This window comes from Eufriesea mexicana, unplaced genomic scaffold (assembly GCF_001483705.2).
Source record: "Eufriesea mexicana isolate 0111107269 unplaced genomic scaffold, ASM148370v2 scaffold54, whole genome shotgun sequence".
Classification (NCBI taxonomy): Eukaryota; Metazoa; Arthropoda; class Insecta; order Hymenoptera; family Apidae; genus Eufriesea; species Eufriesea mexicana.
This window is the reverse complement of record NW_016908236.1, coordinates 1,202,230-1,227,591: the sequence shown is the minus strand read 5'-3', so window position 1 is coordinate 1,227,591 and position 25,362 is coordinate 1,202,230. Positions and strand designations below refer to the sequence as shown.

Genomic DNA, 25,362 nt, shown 5'->3' with positions numbered 1-25,362 from the left:
TTATCCGGTTTTCGAGCGTCAGATACCAAATGTAATATCTGTGCAAATCAGGAGAGAGCTAAAATTGAGTTTCTGAGTTTGATTACAACGTTTCTTATAGTTCAACATGTGGTAATGGTTAACATAGATTTTGAATATATGTAGGGATATGTTTTGATTGGTAAATATACGGTATAAAGGATGTTGTTAATTCCAATATATTTTATTTACGAGCTGAATGCACTTAAAAGTAAAGGTACCAGCTGAAAGATTAACCCTTTCGATACTACTGCCCATTGACTATGGCCATGAAAAGATCTCTGAGTACTACCGTCGCCCATGTGCGGCACGAAACGTCACGTCCAATTCCTGATATACGTACGTATATTTTTTGGACCCAGGAAAATTCAAAAATTTGTTTCTCCCTTCAGAGCCCGTACTTAAAATTCGTTTATATCGCGATTTATATCTCGAAAAGTGCACGTTCGCATCGCTTATAAATATACATCGTTCGTTCCACGGGGATCAAAATTAAATTGCAGATTTAATTTATGGAACGAGATTATACGCTTTTCTTATTTTTCGCGCAACGATGACAGGATTATTATGGAAATCATGCGAAACGTAATTGTCGTCGAATGAACACGACGTCAGGGGCGTGATGGTTACGGTTCTTCGAGGAAGAAGGAAACTCGGAAAAACGTAAGCAGAGGAATTCAGATGCCCCACGAGGTGTGAGGAATTTCATTTTGTCTTATCAGCGTTCGTGGGAGAACGTAATAATGATCAGCGAGCTAGCAAACCGCATTTAAGAATTTATCTTCTTACACCCCTGGTACGAGCAGTCGTAATTAGGGGAAAATTATGCAACGCGAGCCTCGGGATGTGTTTATTCGATCGTACTCCGAAGCTTTCCCGGTAGATGCCAGCTATTTTCCAAAATTACAATTTTCGTTCTAATCCTCCAAGACCAAGGAATACAATAATTTCTCCAACGAAAGCCGACCTCACACGAAACAGCAAAAGCAACAAAAGTATCTGGATCTTTAATTATTCTTTCTTAAAAAATCTCGGAAATATTAAAATTTGATCCACGATCCTCGAATCCCTTTAAATCTATCTATAAATATATATTTGAAAATATAAATATATTTTATTTCCTATGGAAAAAAATTCTTTTTAAACCATAAATCGTTCAAAGCATAATTCATCATCCTTAGAAAAAGGGACACGATTGAATCTCTTTAAATATATCAACCATTTTATTTTCTATCCCTTTTAATTCTTCTCAAAAATTCTTCTTAAACCATCAATCGCTCAAAGCATAGTTCATCATCCTTAAAAGAAAGAGTACCATATTTTTTCAACCTACTTTGTCCAATAAGAAAGAAGAAAAATTTTTCATCCCTTTTCAACCTTTCCTCCTAATCCTTTCATATTCTATTCTTAATCCGGAGATAATAAAAATTAAAAGAGGGAAGAAAACGAAGGGTAGATTGAAAGATCACAACCTGTTCTCCATTGTCCTACAGACAAAATCAAAGTCTATAAGGAACGATCTTGCAGAATTGCTGGAAAACAAAGGCGTGGTGGAAAGAAAGGGGCCGTTTCCTCGCGACTCGGCTTGTTAAGCCTGTTTTAGTAACAACGATTAAGGAACTAATGCCGTCACGACGGTCCTACGATATTTCTTGGTTATTTCAGACCAGCCAGAGGCGTCATTTCCTATTCATGCGCTGCATGCTTCGTGATTTATCCAACGTTCTCGGCGACACGCTAATTCCGCTGCTTAATCCCGCGTTCGATCATTTATACACCCCCTTGGAACGTGGCGGTTCCATCGCGAAATTTTGGATACCGTGCCTGATCGATACTCGCGAGTGCGTTTGCGATGTAGAGACGGATTATCGAGTGACATACGCGTCGTTCGAAGGTCCCGATTGAATGTAGATTCCAGTGCTTCATCCTAGACTAACGCAACCCATCCTCGGATAAATGAGCGATCACAGAGTTGAATATTAAACGGATCAGCGAAATTTTGGGATCATTACTTTAATTCCTATCCAAGATTTCACGCGATCAATGCCAGAGAATGGTTATAGAGTTGTGGGTTAATTGGATCACCCAAGTTTAGGGTGCATCGTCTTAATTTGTATTCACGCTCGGGTGCAATGAACATCTCAGAGTGGACCCAAGGTTGAATGCTAATTAGATAGCCAAAATTTGTGGCGTATATAATTTCAGTTTGTATTTAATATTTCACGCAATGAATACCACGGAATGATCAAAGGGGTGAATATTAACCCTCGTACGGGTGACTCTTGGTCTACTTGGATCAATGAATTATTTACGCGTATTCCACATTGCGAAGGTGTATATTAATAATAAAAATTATAATAAAAATCGTAAATAATTTACGAATGATAATTTACAAATGATATTGTAGGGACGAGTTCTTACTGACGAAGAAGAAAGCCATTTTTCTACTCGTAGCGACGTCAAGGGTCCCGAGTCAATGGGGGCCTGGTTTATGTCTTTATGCCTAGAGTCACGAGACTCGCGGACACGTGGATCACGACGTGTGGGCCAGGGTTAGATCAATCGCAGGCACTTCGTTGGTACAATAAACTCTGACAAAATTCGACATAGTGTTATGACGCATATCGCTTTCTAGCGACCATCGTTTCTTGCCCTCGCCACTTGATGGATTCCGTCTTCGAGGACTTCCCTGCAAGTCCTCGGAAAACCTCCAATCCCTATATATATAACTTCCCGACCCTTCCAATAGTATCCCAGTGTCTAAGGCAGGGCCTGCTGGGATAACCTTATCGATGAGTCCGCTAGCAGGCCTGGGACGAAACGCATCCCTTCCTTTTCCTACCAACCCTTCTAGCTACGCCTTCACCGGAGGATACCTGCGACCAGCTGGGACCCCCACACCTTCAATATTTTCCGCCAAATCCTGTACATTCAAATTTCGCGGTCATAATTCGTCGTACCAAGATTAATCGAATCGCCTAAATTTATGGTACACGATTTTAATTAATATTTGAAATATCAAAGTGCAACTCGGATATTAAAATCGAATCACCAGAGTTCATCCTGAATAATCCGCACATAATTTCGATTCGTATCGAAAACTTGGCAGAAGGAATGTCATTGATAATCCTTATCGCGTGAAATACGGAATACGAGCCAAGACGAAGTGCTCCGCGATTAGGCAAATTAACTTAAAGCAGAGTCAATTGACTTACGACTCGGAGATACCAATTGAGAGTTAATTATCTGCTGATCTGCATATTACGACTGCCGGTTAGAACCGACATTAACTCGACAATTGTGCCTATAATTATGAAAGTGGTCTAAGTCGTCGACTTAGGAGGAACGATTTTATTATTTATTTCCTATTGCATTCATTTATATTACGATAAGATATATTTATTTTCTATAAAACAGCGGCAAATTGAATCGTTAGATCGAGTTTGTAGCTTTATCTCGATTAATTTTATAATTTATGACGTATTTAAAGGCCGAAGCTTTTAATATTTCAGAAGAAAGTATGAGTGACTTAGACCACTTTTATAATTGTGGGGTGGCGAATGGCGAAGGACTCTATCAAATAATAAACAACGGCATCGGCTTCGACGAGGGAATGAGTGTACGGAGCGCATGGAAGCGTTTGGGTGGCTCCTTGAAAAGCAAGGAGTAGCGAACGGCGGTATCGGGAGTTTGACGCAAAAAGAACAAATGATGGCGGCAAATCCTTTTGTCGGAATGTCTGTAGAATGATTGAGAGAGAAAGCGTGTGTATAGAATGAGAGAGATCTGGCTTTAAATAGGGATGCAAGGACGCGAGGCAAGCAGAAGGGGTGTAGTCGAGACGTTGAGTGTTATAATTGAGAGGAACCTTGTGTATTATGTCAATTAAATAAGCTTGGTTTGTTACTAAAGAGAATTGTTCTTTATTAGACACGTAGATTTTGGTCTGCATAGAATTAACCCTTTGCACTCGACGATTTTTTGACTAAAGAGGTATACGAGTTGAAAAATTTTCTGCTATAAGGCTGGTAATATTTTCCTAGCAGTAAGAAAGAAATGGTATAAATTAACAGGTAGAGTTATTTAATTTCGATACCTCGCACACTGTTACATTACCTTAAATTTGATATATTAATTAATATCGATCTTTCAAATTTTATGAAATGGTGACTGACAGTCACCTCTCGAGTGCAAAGGGTTAATATAGCTAAAAATCCTACACAATCATAGGCACAATTATCTGTATTTTACTCTATTTTAGGAGAATATTTTCCCCCCGTTAAAAAGTTGTTATCGATCTTACAATTAGGGCAAAGAAGCTTCGAGTTGCTGCCAATTATATCGAGTTATAGTTCTTATATATAATTGTCCTTTCAATGGAGATTACACCGGAGAGATTCTCAATCTCGTCGTTTCATTTTTCAGAGAAGGTCTGGAAACTTACACATTCGCCTAATGAAGATTTAGGAAGCGGCAGAAGGAGAAGTTGGAACGAAGTGGTTGCATTTCCCAGGCAGAGGGTTGAATGATTCATTCGCCACGTTCTTTCCCGCCATAAAATAATAAAAAGTTTGATACCGTGTGCTCTCAGAGATATACACACACACGGCTCGATCTCATCGTAACTCCGATTGTATGTGTGTTACCACGAAACGTCTATCCTAACTTTAAACTCGTAGCCAATCCATTTTAATCTCACCCGTACTCCCTATGCGAATCATAAATATTACCTGTTACACACGAGGTTACGACAAAAAAAATTTTTCTTTTTGGTGTACGCGTATCTATTTTCTCTTTGTAATGGTTGCGAAGAAAATGAATGAAAGTCATTTTTTTGTTACGAACGTGTGCGTTTTATTTCAATTTTTGTAGATATATTGTAGAAAGATGGGCTAGCTATTATGATAGAAAAGTGAAACGACAGGAGTGCGAATATCGTGGCATACACAGTTCAAGAGTGAATCTATATATATGTAAAGAGAACAGTAATGAAATTGTACAGTGGTTAATAAGATTGTTAACCTAATCTTCAGAGGAATTGCAAAATATTATATGTTCCATATATATGGAGGTGGAATGATTCATAACTAATACTGAGAGTGAAATATTGCAGTTCACTCTTCACAAAATTATTCTTGTCAGACGTACACAGATATAAAGATCAATATCTGTAAAATCAACACACCTACAATCCAATTTCCCACAAAACACGAGCGGATAGATGTAAACTCCATTTATACTGGAAAGGATCCCTGTTCAAACGCATAAAAATATTTTCCAAAAAATACTCTTGTCAGACAAACGCAGATACAAGGATCACTATCTATAAAATCAACGCAACTAAAATTAAATTTCCCATGAAACATGATCGAATAGATCTACACTCCACCTATACCACGAAGATCCTTGTTCAAACGTATAAAAATATTTCCCCAAAAATATTCTTTTCAGATAAACGCAGATACAAAGACCATTACCTGTAAAATCATCATACCTGAAATTAAATTTCCCATAAAATACGCACGAATAGATCCAAATTCCACCTAAACCACGAAGATACCTGGTGACACGCATAAAAATATTTTCCAAAAAATACTCTTGTCAGACAAACGCGGATACAGGAATAACTATCTATAAAATCAACGCACTTAAAATTAAATTTCCCATAAAATACGCACGAATAGATCCAAATTCCACCTAAACCACGAAGATACCAGGTGAAACGCATAAAAATATTTTCCAAAAAATACTCTTGTCAGACAAACGCGGATACAGGAATAACTATCTATAAAATCAACGCACTTAAAATTAAATTTCCCATAAAATACGCACGAATAGATCCAAATTCCACCTAAACCACGAAGATACCAGGTGAAACGCATAAAAATATTTTCCAAAAATATTCTTGTCAGACAAACGCGGATCCAAGGACCACTACCTGTAAAATCAACACACCTAAAATTAAATTTCCCATGACATGATCGAATATATCTAAAATCCACCTAAATCACGAAGATACCTGGTGAAACGTATAAAAATATTTCCCAAAAAATATTCTTGTCACGTAAACACAAATACAAGGATCACTATCTACAAAATCAATCACCTACAATTAAATTTCCCATAAAACGCGTACCAATTGACTTAAACTCCATCTAAACCACGAAAATACCCAATGAAAAGCAACGAAACACGAACAGGTTCCCGACATGGGGATGAAAAAGGTAACAGATTTCGGGATCGCATAGATCTCCGTGTATTTTCGCCGGGATAACCGAGTTCTCTTGATAAATCGTCTCGCAGACCTCAAATACACCCCGGTTCCCGGCGCGATCCATTCGTTCTCCATCATTATCCCTCGCATCCCTGTTCCCGGCTCATCCAGGAGCGTATCTCAGAATCGCCGAGTTCTCCGACATCGAGCAGAAATTAGTATCGGATTACCATCCACGGTTGCGAGCAACAAAATACAGTCGGTGTGTGCACGCGTCTGCAACCCCTTCCGGCCGGTCGCACCCTCTGTCTGGCCCCTATCGTTCGCCAGCTTCGCCTAGACGATAACGTAACAGCGTATTACGACGTGTAAACACAGAACGACGTCGGCCCAGCGTCGAAATGAGCGAAATAATCCCGTCGGCTTACGTCGCTTTAAGATTCTGCGAAGCCACCGGCCGGCAGCCTCGTAAATTACACCAGTACACGGTATAAATTAGCCTTGGTTACGACGCCTTTCTTATTCCACCCGTGGTGTTTTCGTCTGATTGGAATCATTGCACGACTCGCGGTATCCTATGATGGAGATTGGAAACGATGAGCGACGAGAAATGGCTAAGTTTGGGGTAAGTAGAGTGGAGGGTGGATTCGTGAAGGGGTGGTTAAGGTAGAAAAATATGCAGTGATAACTGTAATTGATAGCTGACTTTTTTGATTGGAAAAGTCTGGCATTAGTGGATTGACAAAGACTGTATGTAATAATTGAGTGATTTATATATATGGGAAATAATGCTTAATAATTTTATCACGCCATCTTGGAATTATAATAAATGCGAAACAAATAAATTTCTTGAATTATAATACTGGAAAAATTCAGTGGTTTTGTTGTGGAAATAAATTTGGTTCTCTTCAAAAATTAAAATAATTTATTTCTCTGCTAACCTAACTCTAACCTAACCCGAAAATTAGTTAAAGCGACTGAAGTTGTTTTCGATGTAGCCCTATCGATTTTTATAGCGTGTCGGATTTTTTATTACCGATTATACTTGATAATAGGCAATTTTATAAATATTTCTGAGTAATATATGCATATAAATTATTTTCATTTCGTTTAGTGCTTTGGAATATCTTTTAAACGATGCTATTTAATATATCGATTGGAACTTAGTCGGTTTAATAATTAATTAGTTTAGTGTAGGATTAGTTAATTATCCTAGTTGCTTCGGTATTACTCAGCCAGTTTAGTTACTTCAGAATTAATTAGTTTGTTCAGCTAATTAGAATTTCCCTAGTTTGCATCCGTTTGAAGTGGTTCAAGTCCGTCGGAAGAACGCTGAAAAATGGTAGACTCATTCCGATTTCCATTTTCCTGAGAAAAGACTTACGCTGATTTCCCTCGCGAAACGCAGCACTCATTGTCAGATAGAAACCCCGATTTGCGCGATTTGAATTATACAAGCGAGATTCGTATCTTTGGAATTCTGACTCGCGTCAGTTCCACTTCGCGGCCTGTCTCGCTACCGTCCATGTAAAACGGGAAGAAAAATTCCTTGCGAAATCCGACAAGAGTTATACCTCGAATGTACAATGAAATCACACGTCGCGAAACGGCGCTGCTAGTCCAGAACACGCGACAATCTCCGTCTACATTTCCCGAGACCTCACCGCCGCGAAACCACCCCCGTGAAATCGCCGCAACGATCCGACTTTCTTGCCAAGCAGAACCATCACCGCGTAAATTGTCCCATCTTCCAGCGCCGGTTTGCATACAACGTGTGCACGCAAAAACGGACGAACATTCGCCGGCTAGTGCGAAAGACGCGTCGAATTGCCGAGCTGAGTTACAGTGTTCCAGCCCCCTTCGCGTTAGGTTCCTCCGCCTTAGGTTCGACCGTGGTAGGTTCCTCCGCTTCCGGTTGCTACGCTTTCGGTTCATACGCTTCCGAGTCCTGCGCGTTAAATTCCTCCGCTTCCGGGTTCTACGCTTCCGATTCCTACGCTTCCGATTCCTACGCTTCCGATTCCTACGCTTCCGGATCCTACGCTCCCAATTCCTCCGCGTTAGATACCTCCGTGTTAGATTCCTCCGCGTTAAGTTCCTCCGCTTCCGGGTCCTACGCTTCCGGATCCAACGCTTCTGGTTCCTGCGCTTCCGATTCCTACGCGTTAAATTCCTCCGCTTTCAAGTCCTGCGCTTCTATTTCCTACGCTTTCGGTTTCTCTGCGTTAGGTTCTTCCGCTTCCGATTCCTACGCTTCCGAATCCTACGCTCCCAATTCCTCCGCGTTAGGTTGCTCCGCGTTAGATACCTCCGTGTTAGATTCCTCCGAGTGAAGTTCCTCCGCTTCCGGGTCCTACGCTTCCGGATCCAACGCTTCTGGTTCCTACGCTTTCGGTTCCTACGCTTTCGGTTCCTACGCGTTATATTCCTCCGCTTCCAGGTCCTACGCTTCTATTTCCTACGCTTTCGATTTCTCTGCGTTAGGTTCCTCCGCTTCCGATTCCTACGCTTCCGGATCCTACGCTTCCGGATCCAACGCTTCCGGATCCAACGCTTCCGATTCCGCCGCGTTAGGTTGCTCCGCGTTAGATACTTCCGTGTTAGATTCCTCCACGTTAAGTTCCTCCGCTTCCGGATCCAACGCTTCTGGTTCCTACGCTTTCGGTTCCTACGCGTTAAATTCCTCCGCTTCCAGGTCCTACGCTACTATTTCCTACGCTTTCGGTTTCTCTGCGTTAGGTTCCTCCGTTTCCAGGTTCTACGCTTCCGATTTCTATGCCCCCGATTCCTACGCTTCCGATTTCTATGCCTCCAATTCCTACGCTTCCGATTCCTCCACGTTAGGTCCCTACATTTCCGGTTCCTACGCTTCCTGTTCTTCCACGTTAAGTTCTTACACTTCCGGGTCCTACATTTCCGATTCCTCTGCTTCCAGTTTCTCCGCGTTAGGTTCTTCCGCTTCCGGTGTATTGGTGCCGACATTCTACCCCCTCGAGTGCAACGTCGACAATTAACGAGGGCCCCCTGAAATTTTTCCGCTCGTTTCCTCGACGAGATCTTCGAAAAACTCGCTGTCGGACTCGCGATCGGCCACGAGAAAATCCGGCTCTCCATCGTCGGTGAAGTTAAACAGAAAAATGCAAACTCGATGGAAAAAATTTGATGAAACAGACTGATGCAATATCGCCACGGTTGCTGGCGGATATTGGCAGAGAGGAAATGAAATATGAACCGTCCCGCGTCTTTTTACCCCGAGGGACGCTGATTTTCGAGAAATTAACGCGCGCAAGTGGACCAGAGGTGGCGATACTAACTCAATTTTCCGACTTGTTGGTAATAGATTCCGGGATATTGTTCGCGCCGATTAGAGGCTCCGGATTATGCCAATTGCCTATAATTTATTCGGATATGCTCTGCCAGTTAATGAGTTTCTTAGATCAAAAATTCGCTTCCTGATTCTGGTTATTCGACACGATTAGCTAAATCGATTAACGAAATAGAGTCATTTGATGAGCGATATTCGAGACGCAACTCGATTAATTATCTCTACTTTGTTCTCTTTATGGAATCTATTCGTCGGGCGACCAATCATTTCCTTGAAAAATGAAATTTTGAGGTATACTACATTTTCCACGCGCTATAATCGAAATTATAATTAAATTGGTAACTAAATCTATAATAATTAAAACGTTATTGCACTTTATCTATAATAGTTTATATTTCAATGTGCATATCGAATAGCACCTGTCCATGAATAATAAAAATGAAAATATTAGACAAATTTCTAAAGAAGGAAGAACATGACCAATTAAAAATAATTCGAGAATCGTCATAAAATTAAAATAATCGCATAAATAAATGACAATGGACGCTTCCAAGTGGAGTAGAAAATTATCCATCGATAGTTTCAAATTATGGGACAGAAATTTCATCGAAATGCGACATCGAGATTCAAAATTAAACGAAATTATACGGTAGTTATCAATGCGCTGTTAAACGCAGCTTTGACAACGTCGAGTAATACCATGAAACGAAACGAAAAGTCGTAAACCGAATGATTCGAAGAGGCTTTATTTGCGTTTATGGCGCGGGTTTGTAGAATTTGAACACGGGAAATGTGTAATTGCTCTCCAAAGAACGGAACGTATCGCTGAAGCGTTAAATTGTATCCCCAAACTGCATTTCCACGCAAATTACACGGGCCTGCGATATCATCTTTCGACTGACTTTCTTGCAGAGACAAAACACCACTCCGAGTACCCGGGACCACGAACAAAACCTTTTATAATTCACGAGTTCCTTGATGGAAAGGAAAATCTTGGAACCGTCGAAGAGGCGGTAATCCTTGCCGAGAAAGCCACTCAAGGATTCATAATATTCCATGTCCTCGTCATCTCTAGGACCTAATTACGCTATTCTCGGTCGTTAATAATCCCTCGTTGAACGCTGTCCTGGAGTTTAAAATAACGCAGAGATCGAAATTTCTTGTGTTGCAAATATCTGGCATTCCAGATTTAAATTTGTCGAAAGGGTTTAAATTTTAATTAATTATAATTAGTCATTCCCAGAGCGAATTAGATATATTCGAGATAAAATTGGGAGCCTTTGGTGATCCAGAAGACAGGTTCAAATAAACAGCTAAATTTTTAGATCGCTAAACTTCTACGAGAACTTTGGCAATTAGAGAATTAAAAATTAACGAAGATATTAAGCACATGCCAATTTCGATACGTCATCTTCCATTCTAGTTGTAGAGATGTCGATTGCCGAATTAATTATTCACGAAATTCTCCTGCATCCTGAATTTAAAATAGGTATTATAAGAAACTAGAAATTTAACCAATTATCGACCTAGTATTAAAATAAGACGAGTTTTAAACTGCTAATTAAATCATTTATTTCGATTGATAATGTTTCTTCCACCCTGCTCGTAAATATTTTAATTAATTCCGTTTAACGATATATTCCCAATTTAAATCGAATTGAAAAATCATTGGCGTTGTAAATATTACATCGATAACAAACTGTTGCGTTCGCTCAGCTCCGGGTCATAATGGAATTATGACGGGACACAAACCACTTCTTCAAAACTGGAACAACAGTGTGATAAATTTAATGTTCTTCTTCAACAAAGTCCCAAAATTGCCATTTAATTTTAAACACGGGAATCTAGAAACATCCCTCTTCATCAACAGAAACTTCAATGACGAATAAATTAAGAACCGACGAAGATTTGCAGTGCAAATAAATTCCACATTCATTATCTTTACCCCAAACTATAAACAACCCAAGCAAATCTCAAGGTACACAAATGACTTCTTCAAAACTGGAACAACAGCGTGATAAATTTAATGTTCTTCTTCAACAAAATCTCAAAATTGCCATTTAATTTTAAACACGGGAATCTAAAAACATTCCTCTCCATCAGCAGAAATTTTAATGACGAATAAATTAAGAACCGACGAAGATTTTCAATACAGGTCAATTCCAAATTCGTCGACTCTATCACAAACTACAAACGATGCAAGGGAACTTCAAGGGACTCAAACGACTTCTTCAAAACTATAATAACAGCGTGATAAATTTAATGTTCTTCTTCAACAAAATTTCAAAATTGCCATTTAATTTTAAACACGGGAATCTAAAAACATCCCTTTCCATCAACAAAAATTTGAGTGACGAATAAATTAAGAACCGACGAAGATTTTCAATACAGGTCAATTCCAAATTCGTCGACTCTATCACAAACTACAAACGATGCAAGGGAACCTCAAGGGACTCAAACGACTTCTTCAAAACTATAATAACAGCGTGATAAATTCAACGTTCTTCTTCAACAAAATCCCAAAGTTGTCAATTAATTTTAAACACGAGTATCTAAAAACATCCCTCTCCACCAGCAGAAATTTTAATGACGAATAAATTAAAAACCAACGAAGACTTGCAGTACAAGTCAATTCCACATTCATCGAGTTCATCCCAGACTACAAACGACCCAAGGAAACCCCAAGAGACCGAGACATTTCGAAAACAGGAAGAACGGTGCAATAAAATCAACAAAATGCGAAAGCAGCTAATTAATTTCGAACGCGGGAATCCGGAGACAGCTCTCCAGCATCTTACCTCCTCCCGCCCCCTCGCTACACCTCATTCCTCTGCATCAACGTCAAATTACCTCGCAATTTGCATCTCGCGAGTGAGCCAGCATCCCGCCAAGGAGCCAAGTGAAATCCAACGCGAATCCGCAGCCCGGGATGGTACCCGAGGTACCCGAGGTACCCGAGGTACCCGAGGTTCGCGCGGCTTTGACTTTCGCCGGGGGCGCGCTAATTAAGCGGGCAAAAGACGCGCTCGAGTGGCGTTATCGGGGTGCATGGTTCGCGCGTCTGCAACGAGGACAATAAACCGCGACAGAGCCTCGTCTGGAGACAGCGTGTCGCGTGCACGCTGTTATTTCCTGGGCCCATATTGATTCCGGCAAGTTCACAATTACGCGAGCCAGCAGCCGCGTCTTCCTCTCCACGACCTCTTCCATTCCCGTCCCTCTCACGCTTCGTGTCTTTTCTCCCCTCTCTCTTTCTCTCTCTTTCTCTCTCTCTCTCTCGTGCTCTCCTTGCCGTGAATCGCTTTCGTAGCCAAGACCAGCGCGACGCTCGATTCCAGTTTTCAAGCTGTTCGTTTATGAATATACATCGAGATCCACTTCGAGCGATGAATTTTCCACCGAGACACCTCCACGCGAGTCTAATTACCTAGCACACCTTATCGTCCGACGACCTGCATGTGCCGCGAGACGCTAATCACGATTAGCATTCCAGTGATCAACGCGGTACTTTGACTTGCATGAATTCATCACTTTCAGCAAGCTTTTGGGTATTGGCAATTTTGGTCCACTGATGAGACTTGTCTCTGAACGTTGGGTATGGTGTTCTTTCAGTTCTCTAATCATATTTTTACGGTTTGGAAATATTTTAGGTCTCGGTAGCAAACTACGTTGGTAAAGAGTTCAGTAGATACTTGGAAATCCGAGATTTATATTTGTTCGTGAGAATTGACTGCACTTCTAATTATATTTTCCAATTTTGGAAATATTTTTGAAGTCCACAGCAAGCTACGTTGGTAAAAAGTTCAGTAGATACTTGGAAATCCGAGAACTATATTTGTTTGGAAGGCGATCGGAGCTCACTCTATATTTGAGCGCCGGATCTTCTATTATCTTCGCAGGGGGGCACGCGTCGTGGAACGCTCCCTATGGTTCTGATATTTCTAGAACCGTGATCCTTGACACGTACCCCTGTCGCGATTGGTGACTGGCCATCGAACACGATGAACCTCTCAAAGTAGTCAGAGTGAAAATTCGCAAAATGAAGACATATTTGACCGATCGTTTCTATTTGTAGTCACACTCATGAATATTGCTAGCTGGAAACGTTTCAAATCTCCACGTAGTCAGAGATCACCATGTTTGGATTAATCGACGCATATCAATGTCCTGAAGAAACCGAGTCAGAGATTCCTAAGGAAAGTTGAAGAGCCTTAAACCAATTTTGGCAGAGCCCTTCAGAAACTTCGATACACGGATCTATACAATTTTGTCGTAAATTTTTATATCCAGTCCAAAATGGCGTAGTGTACAGTGACCTGACGGTAACATCGTTTCATCGCATAATACTTCTGAATACTAGCAAAGGTATTCGCGATATCTCCTCTCCCTAGGTATAGACAGCTGAAGGCTCGGTTTAAAGGGAAATATAACAGAAGTTCGCAGGCAAGCAGGTAGTTCAGAAGCCCCGTGAGTTAATCCGCGAAGACTACCCCCAGATGAGGCAAAGATTAGGAAGAATTACAACGATGTTTATCCACCGGCTGAATTTTAATGAAGTTGAAAGCGCCGTTCCCGTTTCATAGGGCATGATAAATGTTTAGCCACCGCGTAATGAATGACGGGACTAAACAACTAATCATCCAACGCAAACATCGTGCTCCACCCAGGACACCGCGAGTAAACCCTGCGCAAACCATCTCTTATCCTCAACGATAGACGAACAGGTCCCCGGAGATTAAACGAATGGAGAAGCATCGCGCGAAGCTGATAATCGAGGCATAAAACAACACCGAGAACACATTTTCACCAAACATTTAACACGTTGACTGCCATTGTGGTCACGAGTGACCGGCGCTTGTCTCCTCAGCGGTGCTATAGTGGTCACCAGTCTCTGGTGATACTAATTTTTTAAATTTATAATTATTTGATTCTAATCATTTTCTGAAAATTTGAACAACTTTTTACAAATTTTAAAACTTTTAAAATTTAACAAAAATTAAATAAATGGAGAACTTAGAACAGAAGAAGAAGGAATGAGAAGAAATCTGGAATAATATTGATGGATAAGAGGACTTATGATAGAAAAGATTTTAATAAGTGTTTTGATAGGCGTCCAAAAGATAATTATATAAAACTAATAAACCGTTTAATCCTTTGTGGACGGAGCGGTTTTGCGTAAAGTGGGCCCGATTCGCTGCTGCGATAGTCATTCAAAACTACCAGCGTTCATTTCTGCTTAAACGCGATTTTCGTTCATAGCGACACTGGCAATAAGAATACAAAACGATCCATCGACTTAACTTGGGACGCGTGGTCCTGGGGCCGCAACAACGGGCACATATGTGTTTCTGAGCCATAGCAACGCGTTTACGTGGGTCACATTTATGAAACCCTCGACCCTATCAGTTGTTTTCGTCGGATGCATATATGAGTTCCTCGGAAAATTTAATGGTCTCCGTCGAACACATATATACGACCATCGTCTGCAAAGAGTTAACAATTTTCACCATTTTCTTTTTTTATGGGGGGAGGGAGACATATTGTTTGATAATTCATTATTATATCATAAGGATAATAGAAATTTTATTTATTTTTAATTATTATTTATTATTTATTTTATTAATTATTTTTATTGGGCCCCTAAGGGTACTATATGTAAATTGCATTGCAGTCAAAGTGTTAACTCTCTAAAATGAGTGCAGCACAGGCTCGAAGAACGCGCTCGAATCGTACCGATTCGTTACTTAACGCGTTAAACGTCATGTCGAGTTTACGTGTTATTCCGTTCACGCCACAGTTAGCCGTCATGTGGGCCCTTCCGGGCCGTACGGACCGGCGAGGCCTGAATGGCAAATCTAACGCTGGTCCCTAGGGTCCGACGTGGCGTTTAACGCGTTAACTCGCTCTCGGTTTCCGCTATCCAACGAATTCTCTCGCCACCTCGAGCACTCCCCGACAGAGCAGAAAACTTGCGGGGCAATCAACGAAATCCGGCAAGTTTCGTTAGACTAGGCTTGACCCGAGAGTACGCAGCGAGCAATCGACTGCATCCCTTGGAACGATCGCCAGGTGTTTACGCGTGGAACCGCGCGCAACGCGACGCAATCGATAGCTGCTGGCCGTAAGAGAACGGATACGGAAGATCAGCCTGGACCAGCCCTGCCACTGCCTCTGCCTCTGCTGGTCGCTATGCAAATGTAATCATATTGTTTCGCGAAATGGCACGGCAAGATTATCCCCGATAGGCGGACGCGGGCGTACAATGCTTAAGTGATGTAGCTGTTTATGAAGTGCCTTCCAAGATTTGCATATCGGTCGAGTGTGTGCGGATTACGCGTCCTCTCTATCCCCGAGGCGCGCTCTTGCACCCTGAATTTGCATCCCTCAGAGGCTGCGCCGGCTAAGGGCCCCGCGTACGACCGGCACGCGCCATTTTTGCTACCCCGTGTCGATACCTCATCGTGTTTACGGCGATACGCGGATGTAAGCGAGTATATGCACGTGGAAATTCCTGCGGCAAGTTTGCAACCCTCTCCGCATCAGATAGGTTGCTTTTTTCCGAGGCCATTAGAGATAGGGTTACGATTACGCTTGAGGATATTCGAGACTATGACTGAATTTATCCGGGGCAGTAATTATGCAGATAATAGGGGCTCGTGTGGATATATCGTGCACACTAGGGTTAAGATCTTGTGTGAGACGAGAGTGGAATTTTTTAGTGGTATCTAGGTGAAATTCCTGGGTTCTTTAGAAAATTGTCTATCTTCGGATTTTCTAGATTCGGTGGAATTGAGAAACTTCTTGATTGACATTGAATTAACATTGACATTATTAACATTATTAACATTGGCAGTACTAACATTATTAACATTGTCAACATTTACAGTATTAACATTATCAACATTGACAGTATTAACATTATTAACATTGGAAGTACTAACATTATTAACATTGTCAACATTTACAGTATTAACATTATCAACATTGACAGTATTAACATTATTAACATGGTCAACATTGACAGTATTAACATTATTAACATTATCAACATTGACAGTATTAACATTATTAACATTATCAACATTGACAGTATTAACATTATTAACATTGTCAACATTGACAGTATTAACATTATTAATATTATCAACATTGACGGTATTAACATTATTAACATTGTCAACATTGACAGTATTAACATTAAAACCACGAAAGGAGTCAAAATAACTAGTTCTAGCTATTACATCTTCGCAATTGCTGAAGATATGCAGTTTCTCTTGCAGAAACGTTTTTCAGTTTCACTACATCCCTTATTTGTTAATATTGACATACATTCTAATACTTCAACTATTAACATTAACCTTTCACTGCTGCAAACCTTGTATGACGTCACGCTATAAAATGACTAACGAATTGTGGACGTGATGAAACGTCCATAGATTTCAAAGCTCTTAGAGCTTAGAAAATTCTTTCTGAACGCAATCCAACTGTTTTAACGTGTCCTGTCATTTCTTAGAATAAGAGAGAAATTTTGTTCAATTTTTTAAATTAATTCAAGACAAGGCTTTTGCTATTCTCTTCGTAACTCAGGGGTGAAAGGGTTAACTTTTATACCAATAAAAACCTGACTATACAATACTTATTTACACTCATCATTCGACTTGAATTGTCATAATTTCCGTGTAATGTAATTGATCTATTCCCTACAGTTTGACAGACTATTACATTTCACAATTTTCATAAAAATTCCATTCCATCAAAACCCACCGTAATAAATCCATGGCAAATCATTGCTCATCGAGATGATTTGCAATAAAACCACCAGAGATCGTCTTCAATTCGCGTGCAGGGCCGTATAATCCGCATACTGGGCACGATTTTATCAAACAGCCACAAATCTAGCGCACAGACAGCATCATTGTGGCGCCCAACAATGTGGCCCATTATATTGTCAACACTGGCATTAGCTTCATCAAGTACCGATATATCTCAACAGCTGTCTATTCAACTCGACGATAATTCGTAACTTACGTAGGAAAATAATTACCTCGATCCCTATGAGCGTTCAATTATGCCGAATTATGCGATCATAGTCGGCGATTAACCAACCCCGAATTCTCGCGATCTCGCGATTTTACGACGGGGAACGGAATTGATTTTCGCAAGGAACGCGGCCACGTTTCGAGTTATTCATCGACGAAGTTCGATACCGGCGGAAGGAGAAATTGAAGCGGGGGCCCGAGCTTATCGCGCAGCAACCCTGCTTCTTACGGTGTTTCACCGTGACTTATGCGAACACATATCGGCCGGTGATCCAGCATTTTCGCGCCGAGTGTCTGTAAACCACGCTATCCCCCCGCAACTTTATGAAATATCGTCGTTCTAACTTTTCCTACCTACTTGTACAGCCGATGCGGTTTGGGAATACTAATCGTTTTATAAAGTTCATAGCGTACCGCGATATTTCCAATTTTCCAAAAATTTTGTTAAATATTTTCGTTGGTATTCGCACGATTTAATTCTGATTGTTGTTATTTCAAAATTTAATTTAATGGAAATATTTGCTCACGATTTAAGTTCTTTCTATGTACAACGATCTTGGATAATTTGATTCTGTATGGTCGATAGAAGTTTTGAATTTGAATTGGAAATTGTGGTGTAATAATTTTGCTGGAGAGGGTAAGGGCAATAGGTTTGTGAGATAGGTGTGTTTACCGAAGAAATTAGATAAATCTAGGTTGATATTTACCTTATTTTAGAACTGGAATATTTGCTCGAGGATCTTCTGAAGATGACAGGCTGATCACGCTATTGATTGACTTTCAATCTGTAACAGAAGACAATCGATATTTAGTTGGGAGTGGAAAGTAATTTATGCGCAAGAGTGAAAGATAACATTCTCGTAGCGAAACATTCATTAATCAATTTGATCCGGCTAGAATCTCAAACGCTCCTTCGAGTACACGCTATAAATTAGAACTACATAAACTAGGGTGCATGAAAATGCCAGAAATAGCAGAAGTATCGAAGCATATAAAACGCCCATTCATTTTTCAAAAATTCGAAGCACCCCAAAGTCGTGTATTTAAGTTATATACGCTGTAAAACTTTTCACTGGGAAGAAAAATATGTACAAAAATGGCAGAAGCTTTAAAACAGCAAAACACCCTTAATTCCTGAAAAATTTCCAGAGCATTCCCCAAAAATTATACAAGAATTCTCCCAAAATTCCTACAGCATTCCCCCAAAATTCCCAAAGAATTTTCAAAAATTCTTCAACAATTATTAAAAAATTTCCAAGGAATTTACCCAAAATTCCCAAAGAATTCCCCCAAAATTCCCCAAAATTGCCAAAAACTCTCCAAGAATTATTAAGAAATTCCCAAAGAATTTCCCCCAAATTTCAAAAGAATTCCCTGAAAATTTCCAAAGAATTTCAAAAAATTTTTCAACAATTATTAAAAAATTCCCAAAGAATTCCCCCAAATTCCCAAAATACTCCCTGAAAGTTCCCAAAGAATTTCCCCAAAATTCCTGGAGAATTCCCCCAAATTCCCACAAAATTCCCTAAAAGTTCCCAAAGAATTTCCCCAAAATTCCCCAAAAATTTCCAAAGAATTCCTCAAAACTCTCAGGAACCACCTAAATCGAAAAGAAATCTTTCAAGCACCCTCTTCGACTCTCCACCCGCGCCCCTCATAAAGGAATCTCAGCATGGCCTACTAGAAGGGAGGCGGGAAACACAGGAACGGGAGGCATGCTTGCGAGGGTGTCGCGAGCAAAGGCCGCACCTTAATCGCTGAAGGGAGGCGGGAAACACAGGAACGGGAGGCATGCTTGCGAGGGTGTCGCGAGCAAAGGCCGCTCGTACCTTAATCGTCGCTACAAAGTGCGGATTTCAATCGACAGAGAAGGTACACCGACCCTGTGCCGCACCTAATTGGTTCTGATCGATCCCGGCCTCTCGTACTAATTAGTAACGACGAGTTGTTAACGAGCCACCCCCCTCGTTCGAATATAGAACAGCAGCCGCAGACGCGTAAGGGCGGCGGAAAAAGCGTCGCGGAAAAGAAGGAAACGCGGCTGGACGGCAGCGAGTGTCGCTTCGGGCGAGAAGAAGATTCCAGAGAGCGATTCGCGAAGTCGGAACAGCCGTCTCGTCTCCTTTTTTCCCCTCTTTTTATATTTTTCATCGTTTTCATGGCTTCGACGCTGAGGATACGGCGGAAGGAAACGTTGCGGGCAAAGGGTGATTGGAAAACCTTTTTTACAGTGCTTTACTCCTGGTTCTTTACAGATACAATTTTTACGTTGAAGCTCCTTTTTTATGAACCCGGTATTTCATCCCTTTATTCCACTACAGGTTAGAGAGAAGCTTCTAAAGGGGGGGCTCGAGTTAAATTACCCTTTGCAGTTCTCTGCGAGATTTTCTTAATTCTCGTCTCAATTTCTCTTTTCATGCTGCAATCGGTCAAAATGACTGGTTGCAGGTATTCGCATCTCGCAGTATGTGGAAATAATCGATTTTCAGAAAATTATTTCTACATATGGTATAAGATATAATCACACGAAATTATTTATCTTCGTCTCGTATTGAGGTAATTATTATCAGTCATATGTAATATATCTACACGCGAGATTATTCATTATTGATTTGCAGTTAACTAACTATAATTTCATACTTCCCAATTTCTATGTTTGCCCGACAATTGTTATAAATATTTCAAATTATTCGAAGAATGCACGGAATTCAGCGATTCGAATTTAACCCCCATATACGATTAATTCTATAATACCAACGCACGCATTCCAGAAATATTTAATATTAATCCATTACCACGTATTTATTTCACGACGAAATTCCAAATTATTTGGAATTAATTATCATTCGTCCTTAATAAAAATAACCGCGTTAGGGGGTCGACGAGTGCAACGCAATTCCGTGCAATTGCACAAGGAACTTAAACTGCGAGGGCTCCGCGATTAAATTCCCCTACACGTTTTCCGCAGTAAATCAAGGTAATGACTCCACTGACGCGATGACGGTGGAATTTAAAAAATCGTTTGAACGATTGCATTCTCACGCTCGTTTAAGTATACCATCGCAACAACATTGCCGTAGGTTGAATAAAAGATGAGGCTCGGTGTCTTGAAAGGTACTCATTACCTCGCCATTCTACCCCAATATCTTCGCACGCGGAAGGGTAAAAAGCAATCGATATATGGGGAAAGAGCAACGCGGCACAACTTCGGTCAAACTGGAGGAGTAATTACGTCCTCGTCGGCTTTCTCGTGTCGCTATGCTCGCGCAAGAAACCGGCTCGAAGGAAGTCGAGTTTCCTTCGACCATTCGCTTCTTTAATCTGCTACCAAAAATGACGTACGACTTGCCTCGGCTGCGTGACTGCGCGCTGTGTGCACAGACCGGTGTAATTTTTCATGGGAAATATAATATAAACCACGGAATGCGGGGATATACCTTCATCCGACTCGCGAGTGCAAATCGGGGTAAAATATTCGAGAACTACAATCTCGTACTTAGACGAAGTCTAAAAATGGGCGACGTTCCATTATTGGAGACATGAAAAATTGGATACTCGAAAAATATTCTTAGTCCCGATCCGAGTAGCTTTTATTACCCCTTTACCGGAAAAAAGTAGAAATTCAAAGACTCCCTACTAAAAAGTGACGATATCTCTTGAGCAGTAAATAAAAAATCGTGTAATAACAGAATTGTAGAATTATTTGATATATTAATTAACATCGATCTTCCAAATTTTATGAAATGGTCACTTCATGGTTACGAAGGTCACCTCTCGAGTGCAAAGGGTTAACTTCCGGTTCCAAAGGGGGTAGATATAGTAACGAGAGTTAATTACAACACCCCCACTTCAAAATACTAGAATACAAATTTTACAATTAGTCCTGATTCGACTAATTTTTATTAATCATCGATTTGCAGGAGGATTAATTTCGTAGTGGGAATTAATTTAGCAATGTGATTAAAAAATTTCGCGTAATTAATGCGCTGCTTTTTCCAAAATAAAACAAAATTTTCCTGTTTCAGTTCTATGCTGCAAACACGATTTTTCAAATTTAAAAAGTTTTATTTAACGAAAAGCTGGATTAGATCGAAGAAGCTTATAGAGTGATAAGAGGATTGCGATGAAAAATTTTGTTTTATATGAATATTAAAAAAAGTTGTTATAATTAATTAGGGTAATCGATTAAAAAGTAAATAAAATGGGGTAATCGGGAAAGCTGTAACGAAAGAGTCACCCTCGTCGAGGGGTGGGTTTTTATTGGAGGATCGGAGAGGAGTGACAGGTTGAGTGGAGAAAGGGGGTCGATCTGATCGTGGACAATATAATTTCTATTAAGATCGATGTCTTGCTGGACAATTAATACGAGGCTATTTTTCCAACGCTATCTAACGCATAAATCACAGCCTAACATACTTTCAGATTATACGGTTCGATTATGCTGCGAACACGCAACGAGCTAGGAGAGTTTGTTTAACGTGCAAGTGTCCCGGCTCTTTAACGATAAAACTGACCGACGTGGAAATTGTTTTCGTACAAATTTGTTTTTACCAACATGAAAAATCGCTGTGTACTTCCTGCAGAAAATCTCATTACGATATACCCTAATAACGCTCTACGATATATTATAAAATAATGAAAACATATCCTTATTAAAATTACTGGCGTTCAAGGAATAAAATAAAATTGAAATGTTTGCAGAAATTTAACTGGAAAATACTAAACTAGGATTAATGTATCGAAGAAATTAGAATACCAAAAATTTCTAGCAACGGAATTTACAAAATATCGAATTACATATAGGTAATTATTTAATTTATTATAAATTAACGTTTCCTTTCCTAAAAAAAAAAGAAAAAAGGAAGAAATAGCAATTCGAAATTTTTCTGAGGGAATACCATAAAAAGAATATTGTGCATAAATTAAAATTTATATAAAATTGGTTTTTCTCAGGATTGCATAAACCTGTCGTAAAATTATTGTGTGGACAATTAATTTTTACAATTTTCATGATTGACAGTCTTTCGAATTTAAAAATCAAGACACCATAAGAATCGTAATTTTTGAAAACATGTAACTATACTAACATAGTCCAGAGGACTGTTATTAGGGATAGGGTTCAAAAGACACGAGATTCTCTGTACACTGGCAATATTTTTCGAAGTTCGAGCAATGCAGCACGGTAATCGGAAAAATGTGTCCGTAGGCCCGCGACGCGGTTATTTGTTTCGCTAATTGCGAGCAAGTAATTACCAGTCAGCAACACACTTGCCGGGATAATTCGAGGGGACGCGTCGTCCGTTTAATGCTAGCAAATGGGATCAGCCGCTTCAATTATCCGGGCGACACGAGCCGAAAAAGCCTGGCTTGCTGCTCATTAACGGGGGGGCCAGAGAATTAATTATTCGATGCAACATAAACCGATTAACTGACGGGGGAAAAAGTAACTTCGCGGTCTGAATCGTGTTTCTGCCTCTTTGAACGAGGCCAATCGTAAAAACAGAGGGATCGCGTGGCGAAAATAAGCGGAAGAGAGGGTAACGAGCGTGGAGAAGTTTGGTGGTTGCGAGAAGGATCTAATATTTGTAACTGCTTTGATCCAATTTCCTAGCTATTCGTTTTCTACGAAAATCTGCGAACAACGAAAATTGATACTGTTCAACAAGAAAAAAAAAAAATATATTAACTTTAATTTAAAATAAAATTAAATTAAAATATCTTAAGGAAATTAAGATATATCAATATTATTATTTAATTCAATTAATGATACAATTATTAGAGCTTCTTTTAAAAAATCTTAATTATTAAATATTAGTATTAAGATTCTTTGGAAAAATTAATATCTGAAAATTGATATTCAGATGTTTAATGGGTACCTAAACATAACAGATATAGATCAACGAAAATCTGCGAAGAATGAAAATTAATACTGTCCAATAAAAAAAGATATATATTTTAATTTCAAATAAAATAAAATAAAAATATCTTAATGAAATAAAAATATATTAATATTATTTTCAAATTCAATTAATGTTAAAATCACTGGACCTTCTTTTAAAAAATCTTAATTATTAAATAATAGTATTAAGATTCTTTGGAAAAATTAATATCTGGAAACTGATATTCAGATGTTTAATGGGTACCAAAACATAGCAGATATAGATAACTTTTCATTTTCAATGAAAATCTACTAAGAACGAAAATTAATACTGTCCAATAAAAGTAAATATATATTTTAATTTCAAATAAAATAAAATTAAAATATCTTAAGGAAATAGAAATATGTCAATATTATTTCTAAATTTAATTAATGATAAAATTATTAAACTTTCTTTTAAAAAATCTTTATTATTAAATAATAGTATTAAGATTCCTTGGAAAAATGAATATCTGGAAATTGATATTTAAATATTCAATGGGTACCTAAATATAGTAAATATAGATAATAGTAATTTTACTGGTACCATGAAGATAAGTAAATATATTAATTACAATTTTATCTCAATATAAATTGACTTTAATTTTTGTTTAAAAGTAGGTAAGTGTTTCTAACAATTGTAGGAAATAAAAATTCTGAGACCAGTCTTTTTGAATGATTCATTAAATAAATCAAGTATTAATACTAGAATTATCAAATTGGTTAATGAGATTGGCTCACAATTTCTTATTTTTATACCGACTACATTCGAACAATTCTTCTGGAAATAGAAACTAATATAATCACTTTCACCATACGATTTTTATCATTTTTATCTGCATATAATTCAAGTGCACGTTACAAAAATAAGTAACTTCATAGCGAAATAACAAAATTGGTGGACCGTGAAAAATTCCTGCTTCGCACTAAAATGCAACAAACTCGAGCTTATCGTGCCAGAATAAGCCATTGATTCCACTCTCATCGGTTTCAATTGCGGAGCAATTACTCGGAACGTGTCCACGAATCTAGACAAATTTCCAATAATTAGAAATCGATGGAATCGGAAAAGTTATCGGGATTTCTCGAAAACGTGACGGACAAAAAGTCCCCGACTGCTTAATCCTATCGCGATTGCGATCCCGGGGAAAATTTACGTAATTAAATTTTCGATAAATTTCCGCGATCAATTTTTCTCGTTCGCCTGGACGGGCACCGGGCCGATATTCGATGGGAAACTTTCGCCGAGTATTCGGCTTTCTTAGCTCGGCCACGCTCGTGATTTCTCTTCTTTAAAAGCCGCGAGTCGGCTTCGCAACCGCTGCCAATGCGCCGTTTTCTTCCTTTTTTCCCCCGTTTCACGGCGTTCCTTTACCGGAAATAAACGGAACACGTAATAAGAAGCTTTCCTCGTGCAGCTTGCGGCTCACACGTCGCAGTTTTTCCGCGGTCGATGGCGCAGTTACTCGGGGATTTTGGTAATTAGCCAGAACGATATTTCACTAACTGTTACCCGAGGGAAAGTTTAATAACCGGGGCTTAGTTGGAAATCTCACGAAACCGTTTCGGAAAATCGTTTCGACTTTCAATAATGCTTCCGCGCGCGTATAAATCGAGGATACACTTCGGAGAATTGATGAATGGTCCAATTATCCTTTATTTGAAGTAATTTCAATCTATTTGTTCATTTTTGATGATCTAATCCGTCGTTTCTTTACATTAATTAATTATTGGATAGTGAATGAGATAATCGGCAATTCTGCAAAATTTTCCTAGGCTTCGAAATTTTTATTAACCGATTTAATTTATTGCAAGTATATAGTATTATTCTAGTATTATTATTATTATT

General features: G+C 39.4%; 1 protein-coding gene across 1 annotated transcript in view; it reads right to left on the bottom strand.

The window, feature by feature from the left end:
- The window catches only part of LOC108554651 (connectin-like), a 334,979-nt gene that overhangs the window by 36,432 nt on the left and 273,185 nt on the right, over positions 1 to 25,362 (bottom strand). The window contains exon 3 of the mRNA XM_017909998.1: positions 18,304 to 18,381. The gene's annotated coding sequence lies outside the window, so the exon portion shown is untranslated. The remainder of the gene's footprint in view (positions 1 to 18,303; positions 18,382 to 25,362) is intronic.